General features: G+C 48.6%; 1 protein-coding gene and 1 pseudogene across 1 annotated transcript in view; both read left to right on the forward strand.

Moving 5' to 3' along the window:
• The first annotated feature begins 1421 nt into the window (after positions 1-1421).
• LOC143267491 (uncharacterized) lies at positions 1422-17217 on the forward strand (annotated as a pseudogene).
• The window catches only part of Klf3 (KLF transcription factor 3), a 30516-nt gene continuing 23607 nt past the window's right edge, over positions 17167-24075 (forward strand). The window contains exon 1 of the mRNA XM_006974596.4: positions 17167-17299. The gene's annotated coding sequence lies outside the window, so the exon portion shown is untranslated. The remainder of the gene's footprint in view (positions 17300-24075) is intronic.

The raw sequence follows: 24075 nt of genomic DNA on the forward strand, positions 1-24075 counted from the left end.
TTCTGTTCACAACCAGCTGGATGACATTCTGTAAGTCATTCTAATAAACTCCCTTTCTATATATATGGAGAGAGATTCATTCTATAAGTGCTGTTGCTCTAGAGAACCCTGACTAATACAGAAGTTGGACTAGAAGTACTTCTAGAAAAGAGAAGTATAAAGACGGATCTCTTAAGTATCTGGAATAAGCTTTTCAATTTGCCAACACCTACAATTGTTGAAGCCTCCCAGGTTACTGAAGCCTCTCCCCGTAGGCAGCTCAGAGAGGACTGGAAGCCTATGGTGTGAACTACATTACAGACTTAAAGAGACAAATGCATTTGATTATCCTGATTCAACAACTGTGAGTGACAATGGATTTAATGACCTTGTATAAAAGGCTTCTGACAATTTGAGGAAGAATAAGGAAAATGATGATACTGGTCAGGTATCTCCTGACTTCTCCAGATAAATTGACAAAGGATACAGATGAGCTCCATGATAAAACTAACCAACTTCTAGCATCTCAGACTCGGGTGAAGGACAGCAATGAACTCAGTGATAAAACTGGCCCGCTCCAGATGAGCATAAAGAGTCTAAAGCAGTGGTCCTCAAGCTGTGGGTCATGAGGACCCTTTCACAGGGGCTGCATATCAGACATTCTGCATATCAGATATTTACATTACAATTCATAAGAGTAGCAAAATTACAGTTATAAAGTATCAGTGAGATAACTTTATGGTTGGGGGTCACCACAACAGGAGGAACTGTATTAAAGGGCCGCAGCATTAGGAAGGTTGAGAATCACTGGTCTAAAAGTTTCTAAGTATGCACTGGAATAGACCTTCTTTCTAGCAGCCACAGAGCTCAAGCTGTGGAAAATCAAGCTGGTTGAATTACAGCAAAAATTCAAGTCCCAGCTTTGGAGGCTTTTGGCAGTTAAAGCAAGGGCATTAATTGATAAAGAATGGGATCATGTAACTTGGGGTGGGGCTGTGTGGTAGGACCCTAGTGAAGCTGAGAACTTTGAACCCTCAGATTCTCATGGGTTTAATCTCACCTAAGGAAGTCAACACTCTGCCCTCAGCCCCACCCCTTGAAATATTGCCTTTTTCACCCTAACTGAAGAAATGAATCCTTCATTGTCTGCTACACCAGCAGTGACCTTCTCTGAAGGACATGCCAGGCCAGACAATACTGATGTCCGGCAGGGTCCACCAGGAGTTGTCTCGAGACCTATACCCAGGCTTTAGACAAAGCTGGCTCCTAGAGGGGAGGTAGAAAATATAGTCCATGAGGAGGTAAGCTACACTACTAAAGAGCTTAATGAGTTTGCTCATTCATTCAAGCAGAAGTCTAGAGAATGTGTGTGGGAATGGATTTTGAGGGTGTGGGATAACAGTGGAAGGAACGTAAAACTGGATCAGGCTGAGACTGTTGATATGGACCTTCTCAGTCAGGTAGTGGCTCTGATGGCCACTGAGGTACCAGGCATTGTACCCTCACTTGAGCAAATTAACACATCTGGTACACCGTGTGCAGCCACTGAGCTAGCAATGCTTTATTCTCAGTACCTGTTCGTAAGGACCGAAGGAGAGGAATTTGTTTTCAGTTGTCAAGGCCAGCAAGTACACCTTTACAGTTTTACCTCAAGGATATATTAACTCTCTAGCTCTGTGCCATAACTTAGTTAGACGAGATCTTGATTGTCTGTCTCTTCCAGAAACATCATACTGGCTCACCATATTAATGACATTATGCTGACTGGACCAAGTAAGCAGAAGTAGCAATCACTTTGAACTCACTGGTAACCCATATGCACATCAGAGGATGGGAAATAAATCCAACCAAAATTCAAGGGTCTTCTGCCTCAGTGAAATTCTTAGGAGTCCAGTGGTGTGGGGCATGCAGAGACATTCCTTCTAAGGTGAAGGATAAGTGATTGCACCTGCCCCTCACACCAAGAAAGAAGAATAACGTTTGGTGGGCTCACTTGGATTCTGGAGGCAGCACATTCCTCACTTGCATGTGTTACTCCAGCCCATATACCAAGTGACTCGGAAAGCTGCTATCTTTGTGTAGGGCCTGGAACAACAGAAGGTTCTTCAATAGGTCCAGGCTGCTGTGCGGGCTACTCTACACTTGGACCATGTGCTCCAGGAGGCCAGAGGCAGACAGGGATGCTATTCAGAGTCTCTGGCAGGCCCCTATGGGTGAATCATAGCAGAGACCCTTGGGATTTTGGAGCAATTCTCTACCCTCATCTGCAGGCAACTATTCTCCCTGTGACAGACAGCTCTTGGCCTGTTATTGGGCCGTAGTGGAAACGGAACGTTTGACAATGGGCTACCAAGTTACCATGTGACCTGAGCTGCCCATCATGAGCTGGGTGTTACCTGACCCAACAATTCATGAAGTAGGACATGCACAGCAGCAATCGGTTATCAAATGGAAGTGGTATATACGTGATTGGGCCCATACATACAGGTCCTGAAGGCACAAGCAAGTTACATGAAGAAGTTGCCCAAATGCCTACGGTTTGTACTCCCATTACAATGCCATCTGTTGCCAAGCATGCACCTAGAGTCTTGTGGGGTGTTCGCTACGATCAGTTGACTGAGGAAGAGAAGACTAGGGTCTGGTTTACTGATGATTCCGCATGGTATGCAGGCACCATCCAGAAGCGGGCAGCTGAAGCACTACAGCGCCTTTCAGGGACAACTCTGAAAGAGACTGGTGAAGGGAAATCTTCCTGGTGGGCAGAGCTTCAGGCAGCACACATGGTATTACAGTTTGTTGGGAAGGAGAAATGGCCAGATGTGCGATTGTTTACTGATTCATGGGCTCTCGCCAATGGATTGGCTGGATGGCCAGGGATTTGGAAACAGCTTGATTGGAAAATTGGAGAGAAGGATATCTGGGGAAGAAGTACATGGATGGATCTCTCCAAATGGTTGAAGGGTGTGAAGATACTTGTGTCCTGTGCAAATGCTCATCAACAGGTGACTTCAGCTGAGGAGGAGTTCAGTAATCAAGTAGATAGGATGACCTGTTCTGTGGACAGTCAACCTCTTTCCTCCGGCATTCCTGTCATTGCCCAGTAGGCCCAAGAACAAAGTAGCCATGGTGGCAGAGCTGGGGTTATGCTTGACAACACTGACTTCTACTCACCAAGGCTGACCTTGCTGCTGAGTACCAGATCTGCCAACAGCAGAGCCCAGCACTGAGCCCCCAATATGGCACCATTCCCAGCCAGTGACCTGGAATCCACTGGCCTTAACGTATTTCCCACCATCCTAGGCATGATGAGATATGATTATGTGTTAAGTTGACAAGGAGTGGACTTGAGATGTGTAGTTGGAAGTTTTCTCTGGTCCCACCAAGCCCCCGCAGTCCCAAGGCCCGTGTATAGAATAATCACTCAGAAGCACATATTAATTATAACTGCTCAGCCATGAGCTCAGGCTTATTACTGACTAGCTCTTACACTTAAATTAACCCATAATTCTTATTGTGTTTAGCCACGTGGCTTGGTACCTTTTCTCAGTTCTTCCTTGTCATCTTGTTTCCTCTGTCTGTCTGGTGACTCCTGACTCTGCTCTTCCTCTTCCCAGAATTCTCCTTATCTGCTTCTCCCACCTATACTTCCTGCCTAGCTGCTGGACAATCAGCATTTTATTTATCAAACAATCAGAGCAACACATATTCACAGCATACAGAATGACATCCCACAGCAGCAGTGATGGTTGTCAGTTTGACTACATCTAGAACTAAATATAAAAATGGAGAGGTTTTTTTGGGTTTTTTTTTTGTTTGTTTGTTTGTTTTGTTTTGTTTTGTTGCTTAATTTGAAGTAGGAAGGTCTAATCTGAATCTTTGAGGTAGGAAGACACACCTTATTTCGTATCTGTAATTCATATCATAATCCACCTTCTGATGGAAGCCTATGTAAGGACATTGAAGAAAGAAGCTTTTGTTTGCTCTATTGCCTGTTTGCCCTCACCTTGCTAGCAAGTCCACTCCTTCACTAGCATTAGAACCTATTTCTTTGGGATTCCAGTGTATACCGGAGACCAGCTGAGACATCCAACCTCATGGACTGAGCAACTACCACATTCTAAGACTTTCCAAAGCCCAGAAGTCATTCTAAGAAATCTACTGTGTGTGTGTGTGTGTGTGTGTGTGTGTGTGTGTGTGTGTGTGTGTGTGTGGAGAGAGAGAGAGAGAGAGAGAGAGAGAGAGAGAGAGAGAGAGAGAGAGAAATTCATGCTGTCTATGACTCTGGAGAACCATGACTAATACTCTCTACAATGGTGTAAAAAGGAACCACTAAATTTCAGATTTTCATCTCCCCTGGAGCTGGTGACAGGCCATGGGATCTGCTCTGGCCTGCTATGCAGTGACAGTTCTCCATGGAGGACTGTGGTGCTAAACTGCATCTACACCTTCAACTTATTAAGATCAGTTTAAGATGGGTTTATTGAAAGCTGGGCGGAGGTGGTGCACACCTTTAATCCAAGCACTCAGCAGGCAGGTGGATCTCTGAATTCAAGGCCAGCCTGGTCTACATAGTACATTCTAGGACAGCCAGGGCTACACAGAGAAACCCTCAAAAAAAGGGGGCGGGGTATTGAGTAGGAGCCTCACAGGAAGTCAGGAAATGCCAGAGGCTGATGTCAGTTTCTTCCTCGGTTGCCCTCCACTTTATGTCTTTAGGCGGGGTCTCTCTTTTAAACCCAGAACATGCCAATTTGGTTAGTCTCACTAGCCAGCTTGCTCCAGGGACCCTCTCTCCCCCTTCTGAGCACTGAGACTACACGCAGCCATCACACCTGCCCAGCATGTGTGTGGACGTTGGGGATTTGAACTTCTGTCCTTACGTGTTCGTGCCAGGTGCCATCTCCCCAAATCCTTTAATACCGCTTTATATGCTACCGTGGTATTTATCTTTTCAAAGTCCATCCATGCTTCCTAGTGTTGAGTTGCAGTTTCTCTATGACATGGCCTGAGTTGATCTGTCCTGTCTTGCCTTCCCACTGTATCCTGTATCCTATATTATCCTATATTCTTTACAGCCCAAAATGGGACTCAAGGCTCCTCTCTCCAAATATATGGCAAATATCACTTCTTATAGCATCTCCATTATCATTTTGGGATGTCCTGGCCTGATGTGATTTAGTTATTGTACCCCCCCCCACACACACACACTTAAAATAGAAAAACAAAACATGGGTCTTCCCATGTATCCAAGCAGACTTAGAATATGAGATCCACTTTTGTCTCCCTAATACTGGGATTGCAGGCAGGAACCACCATGAGCCTGCTAAGGTCCCATCTCTTAAAGGTCCTACTTATCACCTCCATACTGCAGATCTAGCTTCTTGGGGGACATACTACATCGAACCCACCTTGCTCAGTGTGTGATGTTATTATTATAACAATAACAATGCTGAGCCTGGTGGTGTAGGCCTTTAATCCCAGCATTTGGGAGGCAGAGGTAAGCATATCTCTGAGTTGGGGGCCAACTTGGTCTACAGAGCGAGTTCCAGGACAGTTAGGGCTACACAGAGAAACCCTGTCTCAAAAAAAAAAAAATAGATAAGTAAAATAACAATGAACAAACTCGGTTCCCAATCAGCAGTAAAATTACTATATAAATCTTTGCATGTATAATTCACTGACTTCAGAATTATGAAGAAATATGATAATTCTTTAGTATCTCTGACTGGTCCATTAGAGCTAACTTAAAATCTCAATGCTATAGAAATAATTAAGCTACTGATGTATTTTACAAGAAAAAATAACCAATAGGTAGCCAAACATGAATGATAACGTTTACCTCGAGCTACCCACGACTCAGGTAAGCTGCTTTAAGGACAGCAAAACTGACACCAGCAGTTTCTTGGCAGGTTTTTTCCTATAGACTGAAGATATAGCAGAAGGAGGCTGGGTCTTCACAGGATCCCGTGGCAGGAGGAGGCTGAGTCTTCACAGGATCCCATGGCAGGAGGCTGGGTCTTCACTGGATCCCCTGGCAGAAGGAGGCTGGGTCTTCACAGGATCCCATGGCAGGAGGCTGGGTCTTCACCAGATCCCATGGCCACGGTTCTGAGTAACTTCAGGATCCCCATGGAGCCATGCACAGTGCCCACTGATGTCCTCTCTGTCGACTCTTCAGGAGTGTCTCTGCTCTCTAGCTTCCTCTTCCACCCATATTCCCTGGACCATGCCATCCCAGGGACCGCTCACCTGTAGATGTTAAACTCACAGGCCTCCCTTTTGACCCCTCACCCCTGAGAGTTCCAGGTCACTCATGATGTTATTCCCAGCACTTTCACTTTCTAGATATTTGGAATGTCCAGATGTTCATCCCTTAGCTATCTCCCCACATCCTCTTGTTCGAACTCTCCTACTTAGGTTCCGAGATCCAAGGATTCAACTACTAGTGCTATTGTTCTTGGTTGAACACTTCCCCCAACCCCTAATTTTGCTGTCAATTTTTTGTTTGTTTTGAGACAGGATCTGGAGTAGCCCAGGCAAGTCTTGAACTCAATCTCTAGCCATTGTTAATCTTTTTGTTTGTTTAGTTGGTTGGTCAAGACAGGGTTTGTCTGTGTAGCCCTCACCAGACCAGGCTGGTCTCACACTCAGAGATCTGCCTGGTTCTGCCTCCAATTGCTGGGAGCAAAGGGGTGTACCACCGCCGCCAGCATCGGCGTCTTGCCAGGGCTAATCTTAAACTTTTAATTTTGTTGCCTCAACCCACCCTACCTCTGGGAATACAGCTGTGTCGCACCACACCTGGCTATTTTGGTGCCAGTGTCTCTGAATCGCATGACCAACCAAAACAGAATCCAGGGCCACTCTGCACCTGCATTAGGAACGCTTGCACTCCCTAGAGAAGCAGGCAGGGAATGATACGCACAGTGTGGACTTCATCAGAACTCTTGGTCGTCAGACCATGTGGAGTACTGCACACCCATAATCCCAGGACTCAGGAAGTACAGGCAGGAGGATTGAGGATTTGAGGCCAGACTGGACTATGTAGCAAGAGTTTTTCTACCTAAAACAAAACCAATTCTTAGCCATCTAATTCAACCTCAACACTTCCGATACTCCATGTTTTCTTGGCAATTTTAAACTGGACAGACGGATGGATTAAACAGATGGGTAAGTAGGGACTTGTAGAGATGTTTGAAAGACTCTCCACAGCACGGCAGTGTTTTAGAGACGGGCGGCCCTCCGTGTCCTTCCCACTTCACTTCAGAGACAGTGGCCTTGTTCTCTAAGTCATGCAGACCTGTGCCGTCCACAATTTCACAGTCACATGACAGTTTCACAGTCACATGGCACGTCTCTGCTCTTGTCACTTCTCCCGTCCCCAGACAAGGAGAAACTTCCCTGATCAAGAAACCGAAAGCTTCTAAACCCTAACAGAAAAGAGGAAATCCCGGGGCTATTTATTTCTTGCACTAGACCAGCTGCCTGACATGGAACTACATTCGATGAAAGCACAAAAGAGAAATCGGGGCTCTGCAGACACGGATCTACCAGCCCCGGAGTCGCTTTCAACCTGGCTTATCTCGTGGTCATCCTGTCCAGTCTGGGTTATCTTGTGGTCATCTTGTCACTCATTAATCCATAAATCCCCAGGGAATACCTCTCACTCTGCTGTCTACAACAGAGGAATGGAGGAAAGTGTCCTCACCCTCCTTCTAAGGAACAAAAAATACAATTTTTTTTAAGAGTGGGATAGCGCTGGGGAGATGGCTCACTGGTTAGAGCACTCGCCCCTCAAACAAGAGGACCAGAGCTCAGGTTCCCAGAGCCCACATAAAAACACTGGGTAGGTATGGCTGCTTGCCTACAATTCTAGCCCTGGAAGGGTAGAGACAGGAGTGTCCATAGCAAGCTAGCTAGCAAGGCTAGTCATACAGGTGAGCTCTAGGTTTGATTGAGATCCTGTCTCAAAGGAATACGGTGAAAGAGAATTGAAGAAGATTCCCCGTATCAACCCGGATTCCACACACACTCATGTGCACATTCACACCTACACACACACACACACATGCTGTGGATATCGCTCTATATAAATAAAACACTGATGGCCAGTGACCAGACAGGAAGTATAGGCGGGACAAGGAGAAAGGAGAATTGGGGAAACAGGAAGAAGGGGGGAGAGACACTGCAGTCACCGCCAGGACAAGCATCATGTAAAGACGCTGGTAAGCCACCAGCCATGTGGCAAGGTATAGATTTATAAAATGGGTTAATTTAAGATACAAGAACAGTTAGCAAGAAGCCTGCCACGGCCATATAGTTTGTAAGTAATATAAGTGTCTGAGTGATTATTTTATACGTGGATTGTGGGACTGCGGGGCTTGGTGGAACCTGGAGAGAAGCCCTCCAGCAACACACACACACACACACACACACACACACACACACACACACGAAGATAAGCTAACTTTGGTCAATGGCATGTTTACATAGGGCTGTGAATGGAGAAGGGAGAGGAATGGAATGAGACAGACAGTCAGTGAAGAAAGCTGCAATGGTTGTCTTCACTCTAGAGTCGCCTAGGAGATACACCACTGGGGGTGTCTGTGAGGGTGTTTCCAGACAGGTTTACCCGGGGGAGGAAGACCCCTCAGAATACGGGCAGCGCCGCCCCGAGGGCTGGGACCCCAGGGTGGACAAAAGTGAAAAATGAGAAAGTGAGCTGTCTCTCTGCTTCCGGACCACAGATGCGCTGTGACCAGCCGCCACCCATTTCTGCCACCATGGCCACGGCTGCTCTCCATGCTGTGCCGTCCCTGCCATGAGGGAACTGTCCGCTCCAACTAGGAGCCAAATACACCTTCCCTTCCTGAGCTGCTTCGGTCACAGAAAACAATGCACAAAGCTGGGCGGGAAGTCCTCCCTGAAGAAGGAACAGATGAACTAAAAACAACTGAATGGGAGGAGAAGAGAAGCATGGATGTGGAAGCTTGGAACCCTAGCTTCCTCGTGCAAATAAGATGGCTGCAGCATGCTTAAGTATCACATCCTCACATCACAATGTCCAAAGTAGGTCTGGGGGTTTCCTGTTATGAGGAAGAAAAACATTTCCCACAAGGCCCTGGCGTAACTTGCCTGCCTACCCCAATGGCCAGAACTAGGTCGCACACCTACTCTCCAGCCAGAAAGGTGGGGTTGCAGTTGCAGAATGGCTGGGAGCAATTGTGCTTCTGCAGGAAGTCAAGGAGGGGCGGCCTGTGCTGAGCCCATGCTGAGCCCGAGCTCCAGAACTGAAGCAGACCAGCCCGCTGTCAGCAAGGGCTGGCTGGGGAAAGCAGCCACCCCAAAAGCCAGCTGGAGAGACTGCATTTATCTTGGAGTGATTGAGCACCTAAGTAAGCCTGGGTCAGGCACTGTGCTAGCGTTGAGGATACAAAGAAAACCATGTACCACACACGGTCTTTCATGTCTGTAATCTCAGCGCTAGGAAGACTGGGGCTGGAGGATCGTGAAAAGTTCAAGGCTAGCTTGGACCCCCGCGTAAGGCCCTTGTCTCTCAGGTATGGGGGCCACATGCTTGTAATCCTAGCATTCAGGAGGTAGAGGCAGGAGGATCCAAAGTTCAGGGTCATCTTTGGCTATATAGTGCGTTCAAGGACAACCTGGCTAGGAGACATGAGACTCTGTCTCAAACAAACAAATGAAAAAAAATAAAAAATAAAAAATAAAACATCTCATTTCTCTAAAAAATAATAATAATAAAATAAGAAGCTTAGGAAATAAACCTTAAGTAAAGTATTCATACCTGTAATGCCAGCACTGAGGAGGTGAACACAAGAGAATTAGGATGTTACAGTTCAACCTTCATGGCTACATTGCAAGTTTGGAGAACAAAAGACCCTGTAGATGAAAATTTCTCCAGTCCCACCTGGCCCCATGGTCTGGCAGGCGCTTATAAAATAATCACACAGAGGCTTATATTAATTGCAAACTGTATGGCCTATGGCTCCAGCTTCTTGCTAGCTAGCTCTTTCATCGTAAATTAACCCATTCCTATTAAACTATATGTTACCACGTGGCCATGACGTTACCAGTCTGCTGGCATCTTGTTGCTCCTTTGGCGTTGGCTGGCATCTCTCCCGACTCCACCCTTCTTTGTCTCGGCTTCAGTTTGAAGGTACCACCTAACCTTATCCTGCCCTGCCATAGGCCAATGCAGCTTTATCTATTAGCCAATGAGAGCCACACATATTCACAGCATACAGAAAGACATCCCACAGCAAAACCTTACCACAAAAAACTAATGAAGAGAAAAGGAAGAAAAAGAAAACCAACCAAACCTTAGATCTGGGACTAGTAGCAGCTCAGTACAGAGCCCTAGAGTGCTCGCCCAGCAGACAACAGCTTTTTTAGATGCCCCAGCATTGCAAAAACAACACAAAGCCAAGCGACAAACCCCACTCAGGTATGACCTTTCCACGCCAGTGCTTGAGAATATTCAGCAAGAGGCGCACCCTCCTGCTCCTCCTCCCCTCCCTCCTCACTACTGCCAAGTACTTGGGTTTAGTGCTCCCTTCCTTTTTCCCTCTCCTGTGCATTCTAGGCCACCACGGTACCACAGAGCTCAGCCTTCAATTCTTCCGTTCGGATCTTCCCTTCCTCCCGATTCATAAAGCACATCTACTCACGAGACATGCTGTCACCGAACAGCCAGACTCTGGACATGGAATATTGCTCAAGAAGCAATCCCTGTCCTCGGAGGTTCCATTCCTGTTCCACTGAGGAATCGTCACGGTGCGCAGACAAAGAATGAAAGTGTTACAAGAGGAGAAATGGGTGTGCAAAACTCAGTAGCGGAGTCCTTGCCTAGCACGCAGAGGCTCTGTGTTAAATCCTCAGAACCACAAAACAACAAGCAAACAAACAAACAAAAAATCTTCAAAAATCCAGCATGGCTGAAAGTCCTCAAGGAACGCATGGATCAAATAATTATTATCGGCTTAGAGTATAACTTGGCCTGGAGCCCCAGGTCCAATCTCCAACACCAAACGGGGAGGGAGGGAATGTCCAGGGTAAAGAACCTGCAGCACAGAGTGAGGATCTGGGTTTGGATTCCTAGCACTCATGCAAGTGTGGCAGCCTGTCTGCAATCCCAGGACTGAGAAGCAGAAGAGAAGAATGGGGGAGGGGCTTGTTGACCAGCCAGTCTAAGCAATGAATGGATGGAAGATTCACTGAGACATCCCATCTCAAAAAATCAGGTGGAGAGGGATATAGGACTCGGTGCCAACCTCTGGCCTCTAAACACACACACACACACACACACACACACACACCATACACACACACACACACACACACACACACACACACTCCATACACACATTATTAAACCGTGTGGTATTGTATACCTATAAGGCCAGAAGTTGGGAAGTAAAGGCAGGAAGATCAGAGTTCAAGGTTATCTCCAATCTTCCTCCTCTCAAAAAGAGAAATTGGGAGCTATTAGAGCACCTAGCAGGGGCATCTTAGTTTGTCCAAAGGAGGGTGGAGGATGGTGGGTAGGAGGAGATCTAACTCTGAGACACCATCATTTAAGTCTCAACCTAAAGAGTCAACAGTTTGGGGAAATAAATGTGGAGGTAAAAATGTTGGGATAAAAGGCAAGGAAGCTTCTCCACCTAGAGCAGTGGTTCTCAGTCTTCCCAATGCTGTGACCCTTTAATAAATACAGTCCCTCATGTTGTGGTGACCCCCAACCATAAAATTATTCCATTGCTACTTCATAACCAATTTTACTACTGTTATGAATCATAATGTAAATATCTGATATGCAGGATATCTGATATTTCACCCCGTGAATACCTCAAAAGGGGGGTCGTGACCCACAGGTTGAAAACCACTGTCCTAGAGACCCAAGCATGTGAAACGGCCAGGGAAGAAGGGTGAGAAGAGAGAACAGGAGAAAGGAGTCTACGTGGGAGGTAGAGAACTGAGTTGGTTTGAACGAGCTGTCCCTCAGATTCTTGGGCCTTTGAATACTTGGTCTGTCCCATGTTGGTAGATGTCTGGTGAGGCACAGGATGTGTGGCCTTTCTGGAGAAAGCCTTACTAGGGGGCAGACTTTGAGATACCAAAGCCTCACCTCAGTTAGCTCTCTCTGCTTGCTGCCTGCCATTTAAGATGTGAGCTCTCAGCTGTCCCTTGTAGCCATGCCTGCCTGCTACCACGCTTCCCTGTTGTGATGGTGATAGACTCTCCTCCCTCTGAAACTGTAACCCAAATAAACTCTTCCTTTTCTAGATTGCATTGGTCAAGATCTTTTATCACAGCAGCAGAAAATGAACTAAGGCTGAAGTTTGTACCAGGGAGTGGGGTATTGCTGTGACAGACTGATTTTTTGTGTGTATGGAGGGGGTATTGCTGTGACAGAATGATTTGGGGGGGGGCGGTTGGGATAAAGTCGAAGACTGTAAGGCTCTGAACTAGACAGCAGTTGAATTCTGTAAGCACGGCTTAATGGGATAGCCAAGTAGGAGCTTGGAAGGCTGTAGTGCTGGAAGCTTTGGACGCTATCGATGACCAGCTCAAGAGGCTTCAGAAGGAAAAAAGGACTTTAAGAGCAACTAGGCTAGGAACTGCTCTTGTGAGACTTCGGCAAAAGCTATGGCTGCCTTCTGCCCTTGCCCTGAGAATTTGCCTGAGATTAAGTGTAAAACCACTGGTCTGATCTCTTGGGTAGAGGAGATTTCAAGACAGCCTAATATCGACTGTTGCATGGTTACACAGATCTACAATTTTTTTAAAAAAAAAGAGCAAGCAGGGCACAAAGAAATACGAAATGTACAGTTTGGAGAAAAAGAGAGCACTGGGAACTTTCATGTTGCAGCCAAAGCTTGTGCTGAAGGAGATAAAGATTTCTCTGCCCCTGGAAAGGAAGAGCAAACAAAAGCTGTGGCCAATGTCATTCAAGGGGAAGAGGGTCCATCCCAAACTGGAGCTGAACTAGATAGTGTTGTCCAGGTGGTGCTTGTAGACAAACTTTCTTGTCAGGACCAAAAGCTCACAAATCATGACACAGAGACATTATTAATTATGAATGCTTGGCCTTAACTCAGGTTTGTTCCTAACTAGCTCTTCTAACTTAAATCAACCCATTTCTATTCATCTACGCACTGCCACGTGGCTTGTGGCTTTTACCTCTCATCCTGCACATCTTGATCCTTCTACATCTGACCGGTGACTCCGCCTTTCTTCTTCCCGGAGGCCTCTCTTGTCCCCGGAAGTCCCGCCTAATCTCTTCCTGCCTATCTCTTGGCCATCCAGCTCTTCTTCACTAAACCAATGGCAGTGGCACATCTTCACACAGGGTAAAGGAACATTCTGCAGCAGATGCTGGCTTCAGTCATGAAGGATATACACGTAAAGGGATTATAGAATCTTACTCCATGGTTTCAGAGGGCCGCTGAGGTCAGGCGTATGGCAGAAGAGTCCTTTTGTGGGGGCCCTGAAAGGCCACTGTGTGACGATGTGGAGGAAGGGAAGCCACAGGTGCGATTTAGACCCCAAGATGTTGGAGATGCCAGAGCTGTGGGAAGAGTCTGCCAAGGACAGCGGCCCACAGGGAGCAGAAGAACCCAGGCGAGAAGACTGTATTACAGGCAGCGGAGCTGGGAGGGCTGCAGAGTATTATTTTAAGGTGTGTTGCTTTTTGTTTGTGCTGCACCTGTTTAACTCTGTGAGGCTGTGTTACTGTGCCCGTCTAAAATACATGATGGTCTAAGGAAGAACTGAACGGACACAAGCGAGGCAGGAGAAAGGATAGACGGGGCTGGCAGCCAGAGAGAATAGATAGGAAGAGAAAAGAGACGTGGAAGAAAAGAAACAGCCAGGGGAGGAGGAGGACTCCAGGGGCCAGCCACCCAGCTACACAGCAAGCCATAGAGTAAGAGTAAGATCTACAGAAGTAAGAGAATGGGAAAAGCCCAGAGGCAAAAGGTAGACAGGATAATGTAAGTTAAGGAAAGCTGGCAAAAAAAAAAAAAAAAAAAAAAAAAAAAAAAAAAAAAAAAAGCCGCACGTTTATAATTAAGAATAAGCCTCCGGGAGCTGGGTGACCGGCCCCCCAAAGAAGCAAAAAACAAGGGCAGTGACATCTAAGCCTTCTGGCATCAGACAAGGAGGTAGAGAATTTTGGAGTTTGCCCTGCTGGGCTTCCTACTTTGTTCCAGTTTCCTCTCCATACCGCCATCCCTCCCTTTTGAAATGGTGTATATACTCTGTGCATTAGAAGTAAGTCGTTCGCTTTTGGATTTTACAGGAGGTTACAACCGACAGATTGCCTTGAGTCTCAGAAGAGACTCTGAGACCTCTAAAACAGAGTTGAAACTGAAAGACTATGGGGACTTCTGAAGCTGAACTAAATGCATTCTGCATTATCCCATGGCCGCAGATGGGAGATGCCAGTGGGTGGAATGTGGTAGTTTAAGCATTTGAATACTTAGCTCTCTGTTGGTGGCGCTGTTTGGGGAGGTTCGGGAGCTGCCTTGCTGGAGGAAATGGGTCACCGGGGAGCCGGCTTGAGGTATCAAAGCCTTCCGCCATTCCCAGTTAGTTCTCCGCTGTTCAAAATGTGAGTTCGCAGCTGATCCTGATCCCAACTCACCCGTGATGGTGATAAAGCCATAAAGCCCAAATGAACCCTTCCTTCTCTAAGCTTGGTCATTGTGTTTTATCGCGGAAATAGAAAAGTAACTAATACAGGAACCCATCAGTAGAGAAAGGTTGAGCTTCGGTTGGTCTAAACTGAGTCACCCAAGACACTGACACATTTAGATGTGCGTTCTATGTAGAAAGAGCATTCTTACTCTGTTGCCTCTACTCTCCCTCCACGTGGGTAGCCATATTACAAATGGGAGAGACTGTTGACATCAGGGTGGCCCACGGTAGTGACCGAGGAGTAGGTAATGATGGAAGAGGGTTCGGTGACCTGCTAGGACGGGCAAGAGTCCACGATGACTTCAGGCAGTTCTGACCTGCCCACCTAGCAGGGTTTCCTTGTCTCTCGCTGAGCTGCTCAGCACTGAATGGATGCCTCTGAACACAGGTTTTGAGTTGACCTTCCTCCTAGGAACCACCCAATCCAGAGTGCTCACTAACCTGTTAATACCCCCACCCCCATATCAAAGAGCCATACCTTCTCATGCTGGGCCACCTTTTCCCCAACATATCTACTTTACCTTTCTTTGGTCCCATGCCCATGTGAACAACGGAAGAGCGCTATGGTTATGGGTTTTCAACATCCCATGTCCCCTTGAGTTGGAATTTTTTTTGAGCACCTACTATGAGCCAGGCAAGCAATTCCATAGTCATTGCTTCGTGTTTCAGCTCGTTCAGATCCAAGCCATTCAAGCAGACTGCTAATGGGTTGGTGACCAATGAAAAGCAATTAACAAATGACACAAAAATCAACTACCTTTTTTTGTGTGTATGTATTTTACTCAAACAAGCCACCCAAGTCCCCCATCATTTATATTTTAAAAGTTAACAGAGGACATTATGATGGTATCTGAACCAGTGGCTGCTGGGTCTTCTCAGGACAGGCAATTTCAATGCTGGAGGTTACTGGGTTCTAGTTTTATTGTACTGTGTAGTTATATTAAGGAACGGGGAATCTATGTATCACTACGTTTTAAGTAGTAACATGCCTGGATGAGGCATCAAAGGGAACTTAAAGGGCCTTTAAAACATCTTGAAGCAATAACAAGCCATAGACCGAAGCCGGGTTGTTTTAAAACACTACACAAAACTAAAACAATTGAACCAATTTGTCCTTTGTTCTTTTTATTACGTCCCTTATTACATTAATACTGTTTTAAAAAGAAACTCAAAGGCATCAGACTCCAGCACCAAAGCTATGCGAAATCGTCCTTGCACGAGTCCGACAGAAAAGCGCCTGGAGGCTGCTTGCTTTCTAAACACTGTGAAAGGAAAAGGTCGCGGGGCTAAGCCCGGGGCCAGCCTGAGCTCTCGCCCCAGGTGGGAGGATCTGCCCGAAGTTTGCTAAGTTTTCTGGCAGCAGTGTCGAACCACAGCCGCCTTTTCGCTCCAGGGCAGGCGGGGCCTGAGCGAGTTGCACGCCTCCGAGGGTCTCTACCTTTCCAAGAAAAGTCCCTCCGGGCTGGAGGCGCCCCCGGGCTGTCCCTGCAGGGCGGGCGAAAGGACAAGGGCAGCCACAGAGCCCCGGAACACCGAGCCGCGGCGCGCCGGCAGCCGCAGCGCGCGACCCCGCGCACCGGTCCCCGATCGCGCTCGGAGCCACCGCGGCTCTCGGGCGCCGGGACTCGCGTCCTCCGCCGCGACACCCGCTCGACCGCCCTCCTGCGCTCCGCCGGGGAGGGGCCGCCCTTCCCGCGGGAGCCGCTGATTGACGGCCCCGCTCCCCCTCCACCACCCCACCCCACCCCCGCCTCCTGGGCTCGCCCGCGAACCGGGGCTGTGTGTGTTTTGGAAGCGATGCTACGGGCCGCCGCGAGCCGTGTGACGCCGCGAGCGGCCAGCGCCGCCCTTCCTTCCCCCCGGGGCTCGGGCGGCAGCGAGGCGGCCCGGACGGCCCAGGGCGGGGCGCGGGCTCTGGGAGCAGGGCACGGGGCGGAGCGCTGGGCCGGGTGGAGGCCCAGGGTGGAGAGCCGGGCGGGGGCTGCTCACGCCCAGCCCCGAGGCCGCGCCGCCGCCTCGCGGGACAGGTCGAGCCGGCGGGGCGGCGCCCGGCTCCGGGGAATAATGAGTGTCTGTCAGGCCGGCCCCGGGTGACTGGGCGGGGCGCGGGCGGGGGCGGCGCGGGAGGCGGGGGCGGGGAAGGGCAGGGCGGGGTGCGTGTTTGCCAGTGACTCGCCGACCCCTCCGGCGGCTGCCTCCACCCAAGTGGGTGGGGACCCCTCCCAGCCCGGGTGGCTGCGGCGGCTCCCGCTGCCCCTCCCTGACCCTCCCACCCCGGCTCCCAGCCTCTACTTACCCCGCCAGCCCCGGGGAGGCTCGCAGAGCGAGCGGCGCCGGCGTCATGTGACTGCCCGGAGTTGGTGCCAAGGAGCCAGAGGGGAGCCGGGAGCCGAGCCGCGCGGAGCCCGCGGCCCGAGCGCAGTGCGAGCGCCTGCTGAGCCGAGCGACCCCACCCGCGCGCCTGTGCGCCCGTGCGCTCGCCGTCCCTGTCCCCGACGCCGTTCGGCCCGGAGCACTTGACCTGCCCGCCCGCGGGGTTCCGGGCGCCGGGGAGCCGGGCCTGGGTTTCCCGGCCGCTGCGCTTGGCACCGCGCTTGGCAGAGTAAGTCCCTGCGCCCTCACCTTGCCCTCCTGCGACCCGCTTTGGGTCGCATCTGCTTGCTTTTCTCTCTCTCTCTCTCTCTTTTTTTCTCTTGGAGAAAGCGGGGCGCGGAGAACGGGTTCAGGGTGCAGCTGGGCTTGGGAAAGTGTCTCGGAGCTGGGGGGGGAGGGGATGGCGGGCTGGATCGTGGGATACGGGGACCCAGTGGAGCGGGAGCCCGCGGGCGGGGCTCACCTGTGTGGTCCCCGGGCCTCCCGCGCTGGGTTCCCTTCGGTGCCCCCCGGCGCACCCCGCGTGCGGCCGCGTTGGAGAGAGCCAGGTAGCTGCGAGGCCGCGCGCCTGCTCCTCCCCCTCCCACCCCGACTCCGGGGCTCCCGCCCCCCGCCCGCGCCCCCAGCTGCCGCCCGCCCCAGCAAACTTGGAGCCCAGCCTCCGGCGCCCCTGGCAAGAAACTTGGGGGCGATTGGGACTTAAGGAGCATCCCCTGATTGGTACCCGGAGCGGGCGAGCTGCCGGGTCATTTGGCTTGGGGCGGGGAGGGCGCGCGGGGGGGGGGGGGAGAATTACTGAGGTTTGGAGAGTTTGCCTTTGGGGACGTGGAGAGAACCTGCCGCAGTGCCTGAACGCAAAGGATTGCAGCTTGGCTGGCTATGGAGAGCGCCCTCGGGGTTAGGGAACCGGAGCCGCCTAGGGACCACAGGACTGTTGTGTGGACCAGGACCCTTGGGACCTGTCTAACATTTCAGAGTGGCTGGCTTGGAGGTGGCAGATAAGAGTTGGAATTGTCACATCCATGTCTTCGGCAGATAACAGAAACACTTGTGTAAATTTTCCTGCAGGACACAATAGTAGTGGTTGAATGTGAATGAGACTTTGAATAATTCAGGTGAAATGGACACTGGAAGTTGTCCACCTTGTATTTCTTCAAAATAAACACTTTACATGGAATCGTTGAGATTTTATTCGAAGAATTTATTTTTTTTTCCTCTAATAGTCTCAAGAGAGTCTGGTGCATGGGGAAAAGTATGAATTGGCATTCCGAACTCATTTAGATTAGTATCTTGTTACTAAGCAAAATTAGGGGGGCATGGGCCGGTAGTTGATAGGAGTGTTTTATGCATAAATTTGAGGTGCATTTTTTAATAAGAGAATTCTGCTTGCATGATAATGTCCCTCACCCCAGGGAAGTCTTCAGCGGGGGGGGGGGGACGGACTATGTAATATAAACATTCTAATTTTGCAAGTTAGCTATGTGTTTTGAAGAAACGATCCCTCCGAGTCATTCCTTGGCTTAAACGTGTGTGCTAACCTTAGGCTGTTAATAGAAACCTGAAAGAAGACGTTTGATAATTCTAAGTTCCCTGAAGGAAAGCGGCTTTCTCGGCCGTGGGCTTTGCTGCAGACCGGCACTGTTGGTTAAGTCCTGTGAAGGTGCTCGGTAGAGATCGGTTGGCTGACATGGAGAGCCCAGTTGTTAAGAATGGAGATGTGAGAATCACAAAGAAAAGTAGCTGCTTGGGTCGCGAAGCCTTGTGCGATAGAAAACTACTTGGCTGTGGAGAAAGCTATTGTCTGTCTGCTGCCAAGTTTCTATATTAAAATCCAATCTTGTTGCTATGGGTACAGCGATGCCCTCCCCCGCCCCCATCCCCCCCCCCCCCGATTTTTCTTTTTAACCTGTAGTTATGTCTACATACCAATCCTTAAATCTCTGATAATGGAAACCTGAGTTGAGTTAAACCATCTTGGCTGAGAAAGTATAAAGAAAAATACTGTGGATGGGACTTTAAATGGACTTTGCTGCCTTAAGAATACCTAAGGGAAAAAGAGAGAGAATATCTGGGTAAAAACTGGTGCTGTGGTTTAGGGATTGCGTGTCAGTTTTGGAGTAAGGGAGCTGCTGGGAGAGGGGGAAAATCACATTCCCAAAAAGTGAATTTCAGTAGATTTATGTGGAGAACCTGTGAGTAGCGGTGTCCTCTACATTTGAGAAAGAATGAGATTTTTCAAGTGGCTGCATAGTCCAAGTCTGTGCTTCCAATTTAGCTGTGACTAAGGGAGGCTTTAACGTGGTCCAGCTTCGGTTCTGTGGGGTTAACCCAGTTGTAACCTGGATTCTTAAAGCCGTGCTCTGCGTTTTTCCCCAACATGCATGGTGTTTGGCTCAAATTATTGTCCCAACGTAGAATTTGGTCAGGGCTGGGGGCTGCTAGCCCTTGGGACCTGGATGAAAGGGACAAAGGAAATCAGGAGCGAGGCTGGCACTAGGTAATTTGGAAGGTCTCTGCAGCTTGAAGATGATAAAATGACTTGTGCACTCGGGATGTTGACTGTGTGGCAGCTCCTATTTGTAAATAGGGCAGGTCCCCTGTATAAAGCTGGTGTTATTATTCACACCCATAGAACAAACACCTCCACCCCCCGTTGTTGTCTCAAAAAACTCCAGCTGCTCATGAATATAGGGTCAGGGAGGGCCGGCTAAATGTTTCTCTGCTCTCTCTCCAGCACTGCCGGCCGGGCTGTTTCCTGTTCTTTGTTTCAAGGCTGGGGTTTGCGTCATACATTCCAAGTGGCATATGTGTGCTCTTTCCTGTTTCAGGCTGTTTTCTGGTCGATCAGTAGCCTAAACCAGGCCATGGTCCCTGCCCCTAAACTCTGTATCTCCACCCAGGAGTTATCATGTCTCTGCACTTCGATTGCTTAAGATGCCTGTGTTATGTCATAATGAGAAGTCGGTTAACCTTTTCACACACGCCCCTCCGCTGCACTGTTTATAGGGGCAAATCAATACTTTTACCTTTTAAAACATATTCCATCGTTGGATTATGATGTGAGGGCATTCATGGGCATATGGACACATCCAAAGGAAGTTGTTTTTGCAGTTTTTCCTGGGAAGATGGGTAGAGCCTCAGTTTTAAGATAGGCACATTGCCCCGAAGCTGTCAAATTAGGTCAGGATTGACTCCTCAAGAGTTGAAGATCTAGCATTATGAGAAAGCTGTGGCCCAACCTTGTTCATGTTCACTTGGGCTGCCCACGGTAGGCCCTGGGGATGGAGCATTTAAATATCTTGGCCACCTGGACTGAGTTGGAAAAAGTCTTGCTTGTTTTGAAGGAGAAAACTCTAGAAAAATTATTCAAGCAAAGCATGGCATGTATTGAAGGGGGGAAAAAATCCCAGGGTTATTTCTTTTAAGGATAAAGATTAAACCAGCTGAGTCTTTCTTTCTTTCCTTCCTTCCTTCTTTCTTTTTTTTAAGGACAAAGAGTTTCCTCTATCCCAGAGTTGATTTCTAGCCCAATTTAAGAATAATAAGAATCTTAAGGAAAAGCTAGGTACTGACTGGTTGATTTTCTTTAATGATAGTTTGGAAACTTGTAATCTTCTGTTTTGAAAACAGAAGGATGATTATCTTTCATAATATCAGTTTTTTATTCTTTTTGCTTGTGGCTTCATTAGTCTGGATAAACTGTTTAAAAACAAGTTTTTGTCGTCCTGTTCTCCCCCGCCCCCCAGCTCTTGAGAAACTTTTTTTTTAAAGGATTGGGGGCGGGGACTTTTATGTGGGTTTTTTGTTTTTTGGTTTTTTTTTTTTTTTTTTTTTCAAAACTTGGGGATTTTCTTTAAAACTTAAAGGGATGATCTACAGTGGTGCCTAGTGGAATTAATTCAAGAGATGCTACCATACAAATCGGGCCTGACCTGCCAGTCCTGAGAATAGGTAGTTGCGTTTAATTTGCCCATCCTGCTAGTGGTAGTTATAACAGGAGAATATAGAGTGATACAAAATGCAATGTTCCAGCTGCCTCTGGTACAAAAGTGACCAGAGCCCAACAGTTGACTAGTGATACCTTCCTTGAAAAATCTTGGGCGATGTAGAAATTCCCAGTGTCGCTTTGGTTCCTTTTTTTTTTTTTTTTCTTTCTCTCTTGGAACAAGGCAACTTGAAATATTAAGTTGATCAGTAGCACAAGAGACCTTTAAGCTGAAGTTCATAAGTCTTCCAGATTGAAGCAGGTTTTTTTTTTTTTTTTGGTTTTGTTTTTTAGTTCCAAAGTTGTAAACAGCACAACTAGATTGGGTAGACAGTCTTGATGAGGTGTTCTCCAGATCGTCCTTTCTGCTTGGGGGTGGGGAGGGGCCGGGGAGGTGGCGCATAGGATTGATTAGGGTCTAATCTACCGTCAGAAGTGCTGCAAACTTTTAAATGCGGTATTAAATTGTTGGGGAAATCGTATTTTTTATTTTTGGTAGTTGCTATAATTATAAGACATGGGAACAATAGTTTTCATCTCCTCACCAGATAACTCATCATGCCTAATTTAACTTCATTGTCTCCAGGGTCTTGCCTTTTCTTCTATTTCCAAATCTACACTTTTGCTATTAAATGGTGGCCTTCCTCCTCAGTGTTTCTTGCTACTTTTACACCCATTTGCATTAAAAAAAAATACAGGCAACTTTGTCCTTTAAGTAGTAGGAATTACATTATTCTGGAAAGTGGACTTCTTTCTTGAAGTTACTGGTTATCATTGAGCCTAGCTTTTATGGGGAGAGAAATCCCTTGAATCTTAGAGCAATTAACACCTGGTTTGCCAAGTGATTATTTTCTCAGCCGGGCCTCTGAGGGGGAGAGGAGGGGATGGTCTGCAGGCTTCCCATTTCAGGCCCCTTTCTGTCCAGGCCTCCCTGCTTCTCATCTTAGGCAGTCATGCCAGAGCTCGGAGACAGGAAACCAGACAGAGTCTGCCCTGATAAGGGAGAGTATTGTCTAAAGGAGGTAGCTGCACCCCCACCCCACCCACCCCAAAGACTCCTTCCTTGAAAGTTAGTACGGAAAAAGAAGCCGTGCTCTGTAGACACTTCTGCAGATCAGGAGGACGAGAGGCGTTTTTCTCGCAAAGCCAAAGAGAAAAAGTATATACACCCCAACTGTCTCCACCCCCACCCCCCATTGTGGACCGTGACTCTGCAGTGCCCCATGAAAGAAACTGCCCTCTGGGCCTCGGCCTGCATGTTTCTAGTAAAGTTCTTTGGCAGAATGCTTGCTGGAGGTCTTTGAGACTCCTTCCCACTGTGTTGGCAGGCTGAATACATTATCATTTCCCCAGCACTATCAAGGGGGGTTGGGGTGCCGTTGGAGCAGGTGACAAGCAACAAGCTCCTTGGTCTAGTCTAGATTTCCCCCTGGTTTCCCGAAAGGGGGTATCCCAGAGGGAAACCCTCCCAGGAGTGGCATCTTGAGTCCAGCCTAGCCGGGGACATACTCCAGTTACCAGTCTTGGGAAGGGTTGGGGATGAGGCAAGGGTTGATTCGGAGCTGGAATCAGCCCCCATCCATGGAGCGCAGCCCAATCTGGACAGGAAAAGAGGGGAATGGAGATTGTTGAAGTCCGGCACACTACCCTGGAGAGCGGCCTGGGTTTGTCTCCTGTGGCCTCTGCCATTCTTTCCAAGAACTGCGCACTGTTGGCTCTAATCACTGCCGTCCACTCATTTTATCTGTGCTTGAACTTCATACCCTGGTACCTTCAAAGCTTTGCACTCCCAAATGCTTTGATTAGGGAGATCGATTTCCTGTTCCGCGTTAACCTCTTCAAACACGGTGCTTCTGTCTCCCCCGACTCCTTAAAGGGGTCACATTCTGTGTTGTGGGAGATGTTTCCCTGGCCTCCATCCCGGGCTCATCCCGGGCTCTTGCCCTTCATGTAGATCCTCCATGAGCGGCGTAGTTTGACATCCATACATTGGTTCATCTCCCAGGTATTTATTGAACACCTAGTCATTAGTGCTAATCTCCCACCGCGTGCAATCATGGTTCTGAGTTATGCCACGGGATGGAGGGGAGCTGCCTGGAGTGATCTAACCTGAAAAGGCATTTTGAAATCTTAATTGCTGTTGGAACCGCCCCGTGGCACTGCTTGCCATGGACCAGTGTGCACACCACACCCTCTGTCTTGGGGAGTGATCCCAGGGTGAGACGATCCCACCCAAAAGTGGCTCCCTCCGCCCAGGTCTGAAAACAGTCACGCTTTGGTTCCTCCTGGCTGCAGCTCCAGGAGCGTTCGCCTCTTCCTCTAGTTCCTCATTTCTAAAATGGGGATGGAGACCTGACCCCCCTCCACCTCTGTACAGTTACTGGGAGGATTTCCGTATTTACTTGGGTAAAGCTGCCAACTTTTTCTCAGCAGTTTTATGGACCAATCGCAGGTGCATAGGCTGGCAAGAATAATACCCTACCTCGGGACCTTCAGAATATGTCTTTTGATCTTGTGTCCAGATATGCTTGGAAAGAGGAAGGGGGGGGGGGCAGGCAGCCAGCGCCAGTTGGAAGGGGTTAAAATCATTCCTGTTGGCTACTGCAAGATTGTCACTGAGTCCCATTTCCCCCAGGGACCAGCCTCTTAGAAGTCACTGTCCCACTGTTAGCTTGTGCCCAACAGCCAGCCTTGATGTCCGCGAACGTGAGTTCGAATCCTGGCCCCAGCTGTGGGAACTGGGCAGGTTTTTAGACCTCGCCCTTGAAGTCTTCTCACCTGTGAAGTGAGGAGGCCGTTCCCACTCAAGTCACGAAATGACACGGATGATGAGTAAAGAGCCGGACCTTCGTCATGAAGGTGGTGGTGACCAGCAGGGGCGGACACATCCCGTGGCAGCCTTTGTTTTCATTGGTCAACAAAAATAGCCCTCTCTGTTTTTGGGACGGGTACTCTCTGTGTAGCCCAGGCCCGCGATTTCTCCTGAGAACTGGGAATATGAGCAGAAGTATGGCTTAAAT

Source organism: Peromyscus maniculatus, chromosome 10 (assembly GCF_049852395.1).
Source record: "Peromyscus maniculatus bairdii isolate BWxNUB_F1_BW_parent chromosome 10, HU_Pman_BW_mat_3.1, whole genome shotgun sequence".
NCBI lineage: Eukaryota > Metazoa > Chordata > Mammalia > Rodentia > Cricetidae > Peromyscus > Peromyscus maniculatus.